The sequence below is a fragment of the Grampus griseus genome (assembly GCF_964374135.1).
Source record: "Grampus griseus genome assembly, chromosome: 3".
Taxonomy (NCBI): domain Eukaryota; kingdom Metazoa; phylum Chordata; class Mammalia; order Artiodactyla; family Delphinidae; genus Grampus; species Grampus griseus.
The window spans coordinates 158,203,518-158,219,669 of NC_139019.1; positions in this window are offsets into that span (position 1 = coordinate 158,203,518).

Here is a 16,152-nt window from a genome sequence, read left to right on the forward strand (position 1 = left end):
TTTGGAATCAGTTTCTTTGTTCCCATTTAGCTTTCCCTTTTTCTGTGTTCATAAGCTTTTCTCTAGAATTACTTTTTATAAACAGCATTAGGGTCAGAGACCCTTGTCATGGGGCTCCAACTATGGCTTACTGTCTCATCTACCTTTAAACGAGCCCCACCTCCGCCGTCAGTGCTTCCCTATTCTGGAAGACACATTCCAAGTTGAAGCAAATCTAGGAGCTTTTACTGCAAACTCGGAACCAGAAGGAAAACAGATAAACATTTTGAGAGGAAAACCGATAAACTGCTACTCAAGAGTACAGTTGACCCTTAAACAACTGGCAGGGGTTAAGGGATGCTGACCTTCTGCAGAGTCGAAAATTTGCCTATAACTTAGAGTCGGCCCTCCTTATCAGCAGTTCCTCAGTATACTACAACGTGACCATGACGACATGACGCTAAGTGAAATACGCCAGTCACAAAAGAACAAATACTGTTCCACTTATATGAGATTCTTAGAATAGTCACATGCACAGAAACAGAAAGAATGGTGGTTGGCAGGGACCCAGGGGAGGGGGAAATGGAGACTCATTGTTTGATGGGTACAAAGTTTCAGTTTTGCCAGATGAAGAGTTCTTGGGATTTCCTGGCGGTGCAGAGGTTAGGAGTCTGTGCTTCCACTGCAGGGGGCATGGGTTTGATCCCTGGTCAGGGAACTAAGATCCTGCAAGCCACACAGCATGGCCAAAAACAACAAAAAAAGAAGAGTTCTGGAGATGGACGGCGCACAACAATGTGAATGTTCATCACACTGCTGTACTATACACTTAGAAATTAGTAAAATGGTAAATTGCATGTTATGTATATTTTCTACAGTATAAAAGAAGAAAATCAGTTGTTTTATACATTTCCACCCCTGATTTTCCCTCTCTCTCATTTAACCCAGAAGAGAGTAAAGAAAAACTGTAGTACAAGTGCTATTCCTAGCACTCAGTTAAAAGTAAGCAATTATATTTCACTTTACCAGTTACATCTATATAAATTGTGGATGGATTGGATACTTTAAATGTTTATATAAATATATAGAAAAGACTGGAAAATAGACACACATCATATTTTTGCTTCTGATATCATCCCTAAAAGAGGTCACTATGTGGTAAGTGGGAGACATTTCCACTACATGCAATTCTGTATTGTCTCTATTTTAATGAACTTCAGCAACTTTTTAAAAGTTATGGAAAGAAGCTAAAAAGATTTCCTATTAACGATAGCAGAAGAGAAACCTCTAACTCTTGTGTCTTCTCTGAAATCAACCCAGAACAACAAAGAGAAACGAAAAAAGAACTTCCACTTCTATGAAGTCACTAATCATGAGAGGGCCCCTATGCTCTTGGGGCCTGGGACTGGAGTGAGAAGGGACACAATGAGAGAGACCATCTGCAGGAAAATAAAGAGAATCCAAGGTTTTCCAGAGAAGGGAACACACACTAGTGGGAAACAGCAATCCCAGCCCCACCCTCCTTTGAATTGCAAGGTCTGGGTATATGGGCAAATCACCAAACATCTTTGAACCCTGTGGACCACAGTAGTGGAAGGATGTTGGGATGAAACAGGGACATACGTTTTCAAGAGGGGTGGTTGTTACCAGTGTAGGGAGAAACTGTGAGCGAACCACTAGGAGCCTGATCCTTTCTGACACGGGATAGCTAAGGAGAAGTCCAAGCTAAATCACCCAAAATCTGTGACATGCAGGGTTTTGACATGAGTCAAGGGGACTTCCTGTTTTTCGAAAGGGGACCACACCCAGCAGAGAGGAACAGCAAGAACAGGGCAAAAGGCAGGAAGGCTGGACCCACACTGCAGCCTGCTGACGTGCATGGGTCCCTCTCAGAATAATATTTTCAAATGCATAAAATAAAGCACAGAAGATTACAAAGGGAGACATATTGAAATACAGGTACCAAAATATTTTTTTTAAGTTTGTGATATTTATGCCTCAATTAATGAGATCTAGCAGTGGGCCTAATAACTGTTATAATTTGGAAGAAATGATGAGGGTAACTGGTATTTCAGTATATCTGTAAAGTGATATCAAAATATCTTTAGGGACTACTCTGGTAGCGCAGTGGTTAAAAATCCACCTGCCGGGCTTCCCTGGTGGCGCAGTGGTTGAGGGTCCGCCTGCCGATGCAGGGGACGCGGGTTCGTGCCCCGGTCTGGGAGGATCCCACATGCCATGGAGCGGCTGGGCCCGTGAGCCATGGCCGCTGAGCCTGCGCGTCCGGAGCCTGTGCTCCGCTAACGGGAGAGGCCACAACAGTGAGAGGCCCGCGTACTGCAAAAAAAAAAAAAAAAAAAAAAATCCACCTGTCAATGCAGGGGACACAGGTTCAAGCCCTGGTCTGGGAAGATCCCACATGCCGCAGAGCAACTAAGCCCATGAGCCACAACTACTGAGCCCATGTGCCACAACTACTGAAGCCCATGCTCCTAGAGCCCATACTCCGCTACAAGAGAAGCCTGCGCACTACAGCGAAGAGTAGCCCCTGCTCGCTGCAGCTAGAGAAAGCCTGTGAACAGCAACGAAGACCCAATGCAGCCAGTAAGTAAGTAAATAAATAAATAAGTTTATTTTTTTAAAAAGAAAATATCTTTAATTTCTACTGGTGAGAAATGTATAGGATCTATGAATACTACTGGGCTGTGTTGCCTGCCTTCATTAGAGAAAATCAAGATTAAAATTTTTCCCATCCAAGTTAACAGACCCCCTGAATTATATCCACAGAAGCCTTGGGGATATATGCTACCTCTTCCTCCAACTACTTTTTCAAAAAGAGCTGTCCAGGAAAAACGCCATTACTTCAAAGAAAAGTGATAAATTTTTTAAAGGAACTATCATGGAAACTATGTAAAGATAATGCAGGAGGGAAAAACAAAAGAAGAAAAGGCATCTGGCAAATAAAAGATAATGGAAAACACTTAAATACAGTAGCATGGTGGAAGTTAGTAGCATTCCAAAGCAGGTGGAAGTTAGTGGGGCAGGCACAATAGTGCACACCCACCCCCAGCATGTCTACATGCTGGTCCCCATAAACCATGAATATATAAACTTACATGACAACAGGGAATTAAGGGAGCACATGAATCAAGTTTGCTAATGAGGTGACAAAACTGGGGAGAGTCTCCTGCATCATCCAGGTGGGACTAATGTAATCACAAGGGTCCGTATAAGTGGAAGAGGGAGGTAGAAGAGTTCAGAGTGATTTGATGTGAGGACTCAAGGAAAAGAGACCTCTAGAAGCTGGAAAAGGCAAAGAAACAGGGTCTCCCCTAGAGCCTCCAGAACGGAATGCAGCCTTGCTGACACCATAATTTTAACACCCTGAGACCCATTTTTTTTTGGCCGTATGCGGACCTCTCACTGTTGTGGCCTCTCCCGCTGCAGAGCACAGGCTCCGGACGCGCAGGCCCAGCGGCCATGGCTCACAGGCTCAGCCGCTCCGCGGCACGCGGGATCCTCCCGGACCGGGGCACGAACACACGTCCCCCGCATCGGCAGGCGGACTCCCAACCACTGCGCCACCAAGGAAGCCCCTGGGACCCATATTTGACTTCAGACCTGCAGAAGTAGAAGATAATCATTTTTTATTGTTTCAAACCAATAAGTTTGTGGCAATCTGTTACGGCACCCATGGAAAACTAATACAATTAAGAAGCCCTAGTCCTCCCAGAATAGAGAGTCCAGAAATAAACCCACACACCTGTGGTCAATTAATCCTCGACAAAGGGGGCAAGAATATAAAATGGGAAACAGTCTCTTCAGCAAACTGTGCCGGGAAAGTTGGACAGCTGCATGTAAATCAATGAAGTTAGAACACACTCTCACACCATGCACAAAAATAAACTCAAAATGGCTTAAAGACTTAAATATAAGACATGACACCATAAAACTCCTAGAAAAGAACATAGGCAAAACATTCTCTGATGTACATCGTAGCAATATTTTCTTAGGTCAGTCTCCCAAGGAAAAAGAAATAAAAGCAAAAATAAACACATGGGACCTAATCAAACTTATAAACTTTTGCACAGCAAAGGAAACCATAAACAAAATGAAAAGACAACCTATAGAATGGGAGAAAATATTTGCAAACCATGCAACTGACAAGGGATTAAATTCCAAAATATACAAACAACTCACACAACTCAATAACAACAACAACAAAAAATCAAAAACTGGTCAGAAGACCTAAATAGACTTTTCTCCAAAAAAGACAACAGATGGCCAACAAGCACATGAAAAAAATGTTCAACATGGCTAATTATTAGAAAAATGCAAATCAAAACTACAATGAGGTATCACCTCATGCCAGTCAGGATGGCCATCATCAAAAAGCCTAGAAATAATAAATGCTAGAATGGGTGTGGAGAAAAGGGAACCCTCCTGCACTGTTGGTGGGAATGTAGATTGATACAGCCACTTTGGAGAACAGTATGGAGGTTCCTTAAAAAACTAAATATAGAGTTACCATATGAACTAGCAATCCTACTCCTGGGCATATATTTGGAAAAGATGAAAATTCTAAATCGAAAATATACATGCACCCCAATGTTCATAGCAGTACTATTTATAATAGCCAGGACATGGAAGCAACCTAAATGTCCATCAACAGATGAATGGATAAAGATGTGGTACATATATACAATGGAATATTACTCAGCCATTAAAAAGAATGAAATGGGGTCATTTGTAGAGATGTGGATGGACCTAGAGAGTGTCATACAGAGTGAAGCAAGTCAGAAAGAGAAAAACAAATATCATATATTAATGCATATACATGGAATCTAGAAAAATGGTATAGATGATCTTATTTGCGAAACAGAAATAGAGACACAGACATAAAGAACAAATGTATGGATACCAAGGGGGAAAGGGCGGGGGGAGGAATTGGGAAACTGGGATTGACACATATACATTATTGATACTATGTATAAAATAGACAAGTAATGAGAACATATTGTATAGCACAGGGAGCTCTACTTAATGCACTGTGGTGACCTAAATGGAAAGGAAATCCAAAAAAGAGGGAATATATGTGTATGTATAGCTGAATCATTTTGCTGTACAGTAGAAACTAACACAACATTGTAAAGCGACTATACTCCAATAAAAATTAATTAAAAAAAAAAAAAACTAGGACTTCCCTGGTGCTGCATTGGTTAAGAATCCACCTGCCAATGCAGGGGACATGGGTTCGAGCCCTGGTCCATGAAGATCCCACATACCGTGGAGCAACTAAGCCCACGCATCACAGCTACTGAGCCTGCGCTCTAGGGCCCACGTGCCGCAACTACTGAGCCTGCATGCTGCAACTACTGAAGCTCACACGCCTAGAGCCCCTGCTCTGCCCCAAGAGAAGCCACCACAGTGAGAAGCCTGAGCACCACAATGAAGAGTAGCCCCCGCTCACCGCAGCTAGAGAAAGCCCACACGCAGCAACGAAAACCTAATGCAGCCAAATAAATAAATAAATAAAAATAGAGTTAGCATATGAAGCAGCAATTCTACTCCTGGGCATATATTTAGAAAAGATGAAAACTCTAAATCGAAAATATGCATGCACCCCAATGTTCACAGCAGTACTACTTATAACAGTCAAGGCATGGAAGCAACCTAAGTGTCCATGAACAGATGAGTGGATAAAGATGTGGTACATATATACGCTGGAATATTAGCCATAAAATAAAATGAAATAATGCCATTTGCAGCAACATGGATGGACCTAGAGATTATCATACTAAGTGAAGTAAGCCAGACAGAAAAGACAAATATATGATATCATTTTATATGTGGAATCTAAAAAATAATATAAATAAAGTTATTTACATAACAGAAACAGACTCATTGGCATAGAAAACAAAATTATGGTTACCAAAGGGGAAAGGGGGGAGAAGGATAAATTAAGAGTTTGGGATTAACAAATACACACAACTATGTATAAAATAGATAAAAAACAAGGATTTATTGCATAGCACAGGGAATTATATCCAATATCTTGTAATAACCTATAATAAAAAAGAATCTGAAAAAGAATATACATATATGTATAAACGAATCACTTTGCTGTACACCTGAAACTAACACGATATTGTAAATCAACTATAATTCAATAATTTTTTTTAAAAAAAGCGCCCCTAGTTCTCCATGAAATCATTTAATTTACCAAAAGCAGTATCTATTACACATAAGAGTCTGAAGAACAGGCGTAAAGGGTTAGACAACATGAAGAAAGGGAGATAAAACGATGAGCCGACAAACTCAGGTCAAATGGAAAGGGGAAAGCCTCGCAGAAATGAAGATCACCATAAGAGCAGCAGAAAAGAAAGATAGAACCTGCTAAATCATTCAAGCATGGAGAACATGCTTGAGAAATTGAGAAAAAGAAAGAAGAAAGGACAAAGTGTTTAAGAGAATTTTAAAGCCAAAGGAACGGTATATAAGACAAAGGAGATCCAACATATACATAAATTTTGTCCCTGAAGATAAGAGCAAATGAAATAGGAAAAAATATCAAAGACTTAAAGAAAACTTCCTAAAATAAAGAAATGCTTGAATTTACCAATTGAAAAGGCACAGTGTGTCACAGGGAAAACTGATTTAGAATGTGCAACATTTGGGCATACCTTTCAAAGACTGAAAAATAATCCTATGGACAAAAATAAGCAGGTAAAAGCATTTATTAAGAATAGCAATTAAGGGCTTCCCTGGTGGCACAGTGGTTGAGAGTCCGCCTGCCGATGCAGGGGACACGGGTTCGTGCCCCAGTCTGAGAAGATCCCACATGCCGCGGAGCAGCTGGGCCCGTGAGCCATGGCCGCTGAGCCTGCGCGTCTGGAGCCTGTGCTCCGCAACGGGACAGGCCACAACAGTGAGAGGCCTGTGTACCACAAAAAAAAGAAATCAAAAAAGGATAGCAATTAAGCTGCCCACAAACTTTCGATCAAAATCTCAGCAATATTTAATCAAAATCTTAAAGCAAAGTTTGGCTTAAGAATTGTATATAGAGCCAACATTCTTTTAAGCAAATAGTCAAGAGAAACATATTTTTTAAAAGATTTTTTTGACATGGACGATTTTTTTTGTTTTTTTATAAACTTATTTATTTATTTATTTTTGGCTGCATTGGGTCTTTGTTGCTGCGTGTGGGCTTTCTTTAGTTGCATTGAGCGGGGGCTACTCTTCATTGAAGTGCACGGGCTTATCATTGCGGTGGCTTCTCTTGTTGCTGAGCACGGGCTCTAGGCGTACAAGCTTCAGTAGTTGTGGCACGCAGGCTCAGTAGTTGTGACACAGCGGGCTCTAGAGTGCAGGCTCAGTAGTTGCAGTGCACAGGCTTAGTTGTTCTGCGGTATGTAGGATCTTCCCAGACCAGGGCTCGACCCCGTGTCCCCTGCATTGGCAGGCGGATTCTTAACCACTGCGCCACCAGGGAAGCCCTGACATGGACCATTTTTAAAGTCTTTGTTGAATTTGTTACAATATTGCTTCTGTTTTACGTTTTGGCTTTTTGGCTACAAGGCATGTGGGATCTTAGCTCCCCGATCAGGGATCAAACCCACATCCCCTGCATTGGAAGGCGAAGCCTTAAACACTGGACAGCCAGGGAAGTCCCAAGAGAAACATTTTTAAATAGATAAGAACTTTTAAAGTATCTTTTCCAGGGCTTCCCTGGTGGTGCAGTAGTTAAGAATCTGCCTGCCAATGTAAGGGACACGGGTTTCAAGCCCCGGCCCGGGAAGATCCCACATGCCACGGAGCAACTAAGCCCGTGTGCCACAGCTACTGAGCCTGCGCTCAAGGATCCACAAGCCACAACTACTGAGCCCATGTGCCACAACTCCTGAAGACCACGCACCTAGAGCCCGTACTTTGCAACGAGAGAAGCCACCGCAATGAGAAGCCCACACATCTCAACAAAGAGTAGCCCTCACTTGCCGTAACTAGAGAAAGCCTGTGCACAGCAACAATGACCCAACACAGCCAAAAATAAAAACAAATAAATAAGTTAATTTTTTTAAAAGTACCATTTCCATGCCTGCTTTTTGGAAAAGAGAAAAAATAAAATAAAAAACAAACCTACTAGAGTACAAACTGAAGCCAATCATGGAATGAAAAAAGAAGATGTTGTAAATTGATGTTCATGGGCAGTGAATTTGTTTTCACATTCTAGAAATTAACTTTTATCAAAATACTTTATTTCAAAAACCACATAGTAGTTCAACACTTCTGTGACAATAGCACTGGTTAAACCCCATTTTCCACCAGCCCTACATGGGGTGCTTATGTGTCTAGTTAAGTGGCTCATTCCCAGCCTCCCTCACAGACATGAGTGGCCAATGTCACAATACTAGCCAATGAGATATTAGCAGAAGTCACTGAGTTGCTCTTTTATGAAAGCTCTAGTATAAGTTTCACTTCTGGAATGGCAACGTGAAGAGCCCTATGGACCCATTCCCAAGCAAAATAACAACAACTGGTGAAAACTGTAAAAATAACAACCATTTAAAGTGTCAGGAAATTGTCCTAAAGGTAGACAGCAAATGAAGTGTTTACTAAAGAAAATCTACTAAATCTCTACAGTGAGAATCTGTGGCCCTTGAGCTGCAACCAGCCCCTTCTTTCCCTTCCTATCTGCATCCCCTACCCACTCCCTCAGCAGGAGGAAAGCTTCAATCTGGATGAGTGAGGCCAAGAAAATAGTGACCCTTTAACCTCATCCGTCAATCAAGGGCTATCACCAGAAAGGACAAGAAGCCAATATTTCTCATCCCCTCCAACTCCAAGTTACAGAGGGTAAAATCCTAGCTTTACCCTTCACCCATGGAAAGCTGAGGGTATTTGCCAATGACCTTTGCACCAACTTACTCATAGAGTAGAGTTTCCATGCCAGTAACTTTTATATGGATGTTCATATCAACACTATTTATAATAGCCAAAAAGTGGAAACAACCCAAATGTTCAACTGATGAGTGGACAAACAAAATGTGGCGTGTTCACCCAGTGAAACATTATTCAGCAATAAAAAGTAACCAACGACTGATATATGCAATTACATGGATGAACCTAAAACACATATTATGTGAAAGAAGCTACTCACAAAAGACCATATATTGTACAATTCCATTTATATAAAATGTCTATAATAGGCAAATCTATACAGACAGAATGTATGTTCATGGTTGCCTAGGGTTGAGGATTTGGGAGGAAATGGAATGTGAGTTCAAATGGAAACAAGGTTTCTTTCTGTGGTGATGAAAACGTTCTAAAATTAACTGTGTTGGTTGCACAACTACGTGAATATACTAAGAAACTTTGAATTGCATACTTTAAATGGTTAGATTGTATAGTATATGAATAATCATATATCAACACAACTATTATTTTTTTAAAAGCTCTTATTTTTTTTTAAAAAAAAGAAGACTGTTGGAATGTATCTTTTAGAATTTGTCCTTCCTCTTCTACCTGCCTGGTATGCAGCTGCAGAACCTGAGGTACAAAAGCCATCTTGAATCTATAAGAACAAAAGCCACATGCTAAGACTGCGCAGAAAGAGTAAAAGAATCTGGGACCTCAATGACATCATGAGCCAGTCCCCTTCCTCTGAATAGAAAGCAAACAACTACAGCAAAGTCTTGTTTAAGTCACCATGATTTGGGCTTTGTGTCATATGCCTCCAAGTGAAAATCTTAGAGAAACAACTACCCTCTCCATCCTATTCCACTCTCAGAAGCACCTACTTTTAAGATTTTTGGTTCTTTTTTTTATGTTTATGGCTTTACTTTTAAATTTGCTTACACTGCTAATTTCTTGATTTTTCAGTTTTAGACATTGTTCACTTCCTTTTATGACAGTTGCAGATTTCGTTTTTTAACACCTTCTCTTCACTTCCCTTCCTTCTGTTCTCCCAATACAGTAAATCCCTTACATATGAACGAGTTCCTTTCCAAGAGCATGTTCATAAGTCCAACTTGCTTGTAAGTCTAACAAAGTTAGCCTAGGTACCCAACTAACACAATCGGCTATATAATATTGTACTATAATAGGTTTATAATACTTTTCACACAAATAATACATAAAAAACAAACACAAAAACAAAGAAAACATTTTTAATCTTACAGTACAGTACCTTGAAAAGTAGAGCAGTACAGTACAACAGCTGGCATACAGGGGCTGGCATCGAGTAAACAGACAAGAAGAGTTACTGACTGGAGGAGGGAGAGGAGGTGGGAGATGGTAGAGCTGAAAGATCGTCAGCAATAGGAGAGGGAGGACAAGCTACAATTTCACTCACGCCTGACGCTGATGGCACAGGTTCTGGTTCCTTGCTGGATTCAATTCTATCTTCCCTCTTGAAAAAACAATCCAGTGATGTCTGGGTAGTAGCTCATTTTTTCTCATCATAGATGACACGGTAGCACTGGATTGCATTCTGAACGGCTGCTGCAACCTTTGTGTACCGTTCTATGTTCGGGTCCTGTGCCTCAAAAACCACCAGTGCCTCCTCAAATAAAGAAAATCCCCTTGCCATTTCCTGCGTCATGAATCTCTTCAGTTCTTCAGTTACTTCTTCCTCTTGTCTCTCTTCATCCTTTCTCTGGGCCTCCAATTCCACCGGGTCTTCATTAGTAAGCTCCTTGTGTTGCACAGCAAGGAGTTCAGTGAAGTCATCCTCTTGCAGATCTAGCTCCAGCTACTCGCTGAGGGTCACTAAGTTTCTGAAGACCTCTTTGGACTCCTCATCCACCTTCTCAAATCCACGAAAATCACGAACAAACTGCAGGCAAACGTTCTTCCGAACCCCATTCACGGTGATGGCTGTAAACTCACATCGAGCAAAGTCAATGTTTTTTATGGCCTTGTAGAGGTTATAGTCCTTCCAAAATTGTCACAAGGTTGTTCCCGATTCATCACTCACCTTTACGGCCTGACAAAAAGTGTGATGTAAATAATATTTCTTGAAAGTCGCTGTAACTCCCTGGTCCATAGGTTAGATGAGCGACAATTCAGGGGCAGATGCACTACTTTGATGTTAGGATGAAAGTTGTCTGTGAATGGGGGATATCGTCAAGCAGCAAAACAATGTTGAATGGGATGTCCTTCTCCAAGCAATATTTCTCTACCCCCTGGATAAAGTGGTAGAAAAACCAGTCTTAGAAAATTGTCTGTGTAACCCAGGCTTTGGGGTTACTCTTCTGCACAACAGGAAGAGAGCCCTTGGCTATGTTTTTAAGGGCTTTTGGGTTCTCTGAATGATAAACTTAGAGAGGCTTCAGTTTCATATCGCCAGAAGCATTGCCACCAAACAACAGAGTTAGCCTATCCTTTGCTACCTTTATAGCCTGGCATCAACTTGTCCTCCTTACTGATGTAACTTCAGTGTGGCATCTTCTTCCAGTACAATCCTGTCTCATCCAAGTTAAAAACCTGCTTGGGTAAATATGCACCTTCATCAATAATTTCTTGAAGCACTTCAGGAAATTCCCAGGCAGCTGCTGTATCTGCACTCACTGCCTCACCACTTACTTTTACGTTGTGAAGGTTGGCTCTAGTCTTGAACCAATGAAACCAGCCATGGCTGGCATTAAAAGAATGGCCCTCTGATTCTTCACCGTGTTTCTTCTTCAAGCCTTCATAAAGGCTTTTATTTTCTCTTGAATCAGCATTAAGCTGAGTGGGACTTGACACTGATGATGATCCTGCATCCACATACTGAGAAGTTTCTCCATCTCCTCCATCACTTTTCCATGGTTCTTCAATATTACTATCAACATCATCAGCACAGCAGACGTCACATGTTCTATGAGCTTTTCCTTGTTCTTTAGAGCTGTGCCAATGGTTGACTGATTCACGTTATAAGAACGAGTGATGTCTACCATCTTTTCGCCTCGCTCCACTCTCAATTATTTTCACTTTTGTTTTACAGTTTTATCTCTTGGCGCTTCTTAGCAGTACCAGCTACATCACTGGTGCTTTTACGCTTGCTTCTGGACATCCTGAGCTTGAAATAAAGATACTGCATTACTATAATCTATACAGTACTGTACAGTAAAGTACACAAAAGCACAACCACTTGTAGAGGATGCACACATGTGACAAGGTATGCCAGACATGTGAACTAACTTACGTGATTGGACACGCGAACACACATTCACATCTTTGAAAATTCGCAACTTGTAGGTTCATATGTAGGGGACTTAGTGTATAGTTTATCACTAGTTTAAGTTAAACCATTCAGTGTTTACAAATTGCTGGCTTTGCTCATGTTCTTCACTGTAAAGCCAAGGACTGAACCAAGAGTATCTCCTTGCACTTTTTTTCTCATAGTTAATATGAGAATAATATGCCTCTATTTTTTCATAATTTTTGCATAAATTTTTGTATATCTGGACACTCCAATACATAATCTATCAAATCATCAATTCTATGAGTCTCCTTTTTTTTTTTTTTTTCCTAAAGACTGTCCTTCAGGTCCTCAAGACTCCTGACATGGCCTGGATAGGTTTTTCCGTAGGTCTACAAGGTCACCATCTAGAACTTTTCCTTGCCAGTCACCCGAGTTGGAGCCATCATTTCCAGGATCCCATACATTTCTCTTTCTTGATTTTTTCCCTTGATTGGCAGAAGCAAGTAGCTTCCTGAGAAAGAAACCATCAGATAAATATTCTGAGCCCTTCATCCTGGACAGTGTTTATGTTTTGTACTCACACTTGACTAACAGTTTATCTGGGTTAAAAATTTAGGTTGATAATGCTTCTGGCACCAAATGTTGCTTTTAAGAAACATAATAACATTTATATTCTTATTGCTTTATATGAGATTTCTTTCCCTTTGTTCATCTTCTTCTTTTCTCTGGATGCTTATAAGATGATTTCTTCCCTGGTTCTAAAATTCCAAAATAATGTGAGTGTTTTATGCATGGATAGCCAAGGAGCAATTTCAATTTGAAACTGAATGCCAACCAGTTCTGGAAAAACCTCTTGTATTCCTTTGATTATTCCCTCCCTTCTGTTTTCTTTTTCTATAAATCCTAACAATTGAATTTTTTTATCTTTCTGGTTGACGACCCAAGCTCTTACAACTGTTCATTATTTAAATCTATCTTCTAATAGATTCTATTCATTTTAACTTCCAGCCCTTCTATATTCTTATTAATTTGGACTCAAAATTTTAAATTCCAAGAGTTCTAGCTATCAGATTATTTTACTTTACAATATCTTGTTCTTGTTTACCTATAAGTATGTTGTTAAATTTTTTCTTTTAGTTTGATTTTTCCTCTGCATTGTTTCCTCACATATTGTCCTCTCATCTTGCAACTTTTCCTTAAATGTCTCTAGATCCTTCATTATGTGTTCTATTTAACAGTGAGGCACTAAAATAGTAGATTAAGTGTTTGAAGGCATGGATGAGGCTCATAAACTGGGGATGGGGAAATTCTCTTGTGGAGTTGAGTATGGAACTATGAATTTTATTGGGGATACTCCAAATTTAGGAAGGAGGAGATATTTTCTCTAGATGCATCCAGTTTCTCCAGAGAAGAACCTACCAATCTTCTACATTAGCAGCTGACCTTTGGCCACTGATGTTCTGTGGGGAAGGCAGGTTGACTTCTAATCTCTTTCGTCTTAATGTGTTCTTTTTTAATCTCATCTCTCTCTGCCCACACTATGGGTGGTAGTTTCTTCTGCCCCATAACATTCGTTGTCATATAGAAGAAAATTTACATATATATAAAAATACCGGAAGTAAGCAAAAGAAGATTATTTTCATAATCTTGCATTAGTAAGTGCCTTTAAATTATTATATGTAACCCCAAATCCATACAATACTGGTAATCATGTAAAAGATAGACATTTTTAATGGCAGTAAAAAAGACAATGTTGAAAAATAATATCAGCAATGAAGAGTCAGTTTTTAACTATATAAAATGTTCTTATAGATCAACTCAATGAAAATTAACATTCCAGTAGAAAACCAAATAGACAAAGAATTTAAACATATAGTTCATAGAAAAGACAAATATTCAAATGGCTTGTTAAAAGTATTTTTAAATATACTTAATTGTACTGATAAATAATTAGAAATTAAAACAAAAGATCATATTTTTTATATTTCAGAAAAATGAAGATTAAAATATGTGGTAAACACAGTGTTGGCAAGAATATGGGGAAATAACCACCATCATACATTTGAGAGTATAAACTTCTGTAACGTTCCACAATTTGACAAATAGCTACTGACATTTTTAATAAACATATCCACTAGGCCAACATTTTTATTTCTAAGAATTAATCCTATGTATGTATTTTTAATGTATTTGAAAAATATATAATGTATACAAAGATGTCCATGGAAGTATTGTTTGTGATATTTCAAGACTGGTAACAACCTGATATCTGGGTGGTACTAGCACAGGTGAGGGTCAGCCTGGAAACTGTTTTGTAGCCACTGTGTGACAAGATGAGAAACTTGTGCCAGCATCTATATTATTACATAACTCAGCACATTGCAAGACTGCCACAAAGAAGAAGGTAATACATTTTGATTAGCCTCCTTATCTCATGGACTGGCATTTTCAGTCACACTGATTTAGGGGAATGTATAAATCAATTTTGGCACAACCAAAAAATATTCAGTCTTGAAAAAGACTGGGAAAGAACTATTGAGTTATTTTTGAAAATATATTTATGAAAAAATCTTGAGCATGTGTGTATGTATTCATGATTAACGTTTTTAAATGCTTTTCATTTGTGTAAAAACAAGGAAAGAGGTATTCAACCACATATCTGTATTTCTGGAAAGAGTTATAACAAATTGGCAACAGTGTTCACCTCTGGGAAGAAAGACTGGAGAAATTCAGATACTAGAGATCTGAATGAAAAGGAGGCTTGCCTTCCCCTGTATTCTATTTATAACATTTTAATCTTTAGACCATGTGCATGTATAAATAAAAGCAGAATTTTTAATAAATATAATAAGTAGCAGAAACTTAAAAAAATTTATGCACCCTTATGTTCATTGCAGCATTATTTACAATAGTCAAGTTACGGAAGCGATCAACGTGTCCACTGAAAGATGAATGAATAAAGAAGATGTGGTATGTATATACAATGGAATATTACTCAGTCATAAAGAAGAATGAAACCTTGCCATTTAAGACAACATGGAGGGGTGGAGCCAAGATGGCAGAGTAGGAGGATGTGGAGTTCACATCTCCTCACAACCAGGGCACCTACTAGGTGCTGCTGGCGGATTTTGGACACCTAAGAGGACAGGAGGAATCCCTGCACTACCAGGTAGGACATGGGAGGGTAGCAGGGGAAGAAAGGTGGAGGTGGGACATGACTGGCACCCCTGAGTGGGGGCTGGGGGAGGGGAGAGGTTCCCATGCTTGGAGGGGCCCAGTCATGACGAGGAGATCAGCAGGGATGCAGAGGGACCTTAGGGGGATTGGAGGATCAGAGGGGAACACAGCCAGCATCTCCCCAACCCACTCAGGCCCTGGTGAGCCTGCTGGGCTCCCAGGCCTGAACCCCCAACCTCCGGGGCCCCCCCCAGTCATGTGGGTCCCTGGGCCCAAGCCCCTACCCCGCCAAGGCCTCTTCTAGCCACGCAGGTCCCAGCCATGAGCCTTGCCTCTGTCAAAGCCTCCTCTGGCTGTGCAGGTCTTGGCAGCCTGTGTGCCACCCAAGACAGGGCCTCCTCTGTCTGCGGGGGTCTAGGTGGGCTGAGCACTGCCCCCCTCCAAGGCTTCCTGCAGCGGCGCCGGCCCTTGCAGGCATGCCTCTAGAGGCCTGCACCCCATATGACCTGTGCAGGCATGTGTGCTCTGGGCCAGATCCAGGAACAGATGCTGGTGAGAGGAACACACACAGAGGTGGGGCTGACACAGTGGGTCCAGAGACCTACCTAGAGGTCTTGGAGGCCTACTGGGGAGGCAGGGATAGGCTGCAGCTCACCGTGGGGGCAAGGACACTGATAGAGGAGGCACCAGGGAATTTTTTTATCTTTTATTTTTATTCTTATTTTTATTTTTTAATTTTCTTTCTTTATTATTATTATTATTATTTTTGCTGTTGTGGTTCTGTTTTGGTTTGTTTTTGTTTCATTTCTATT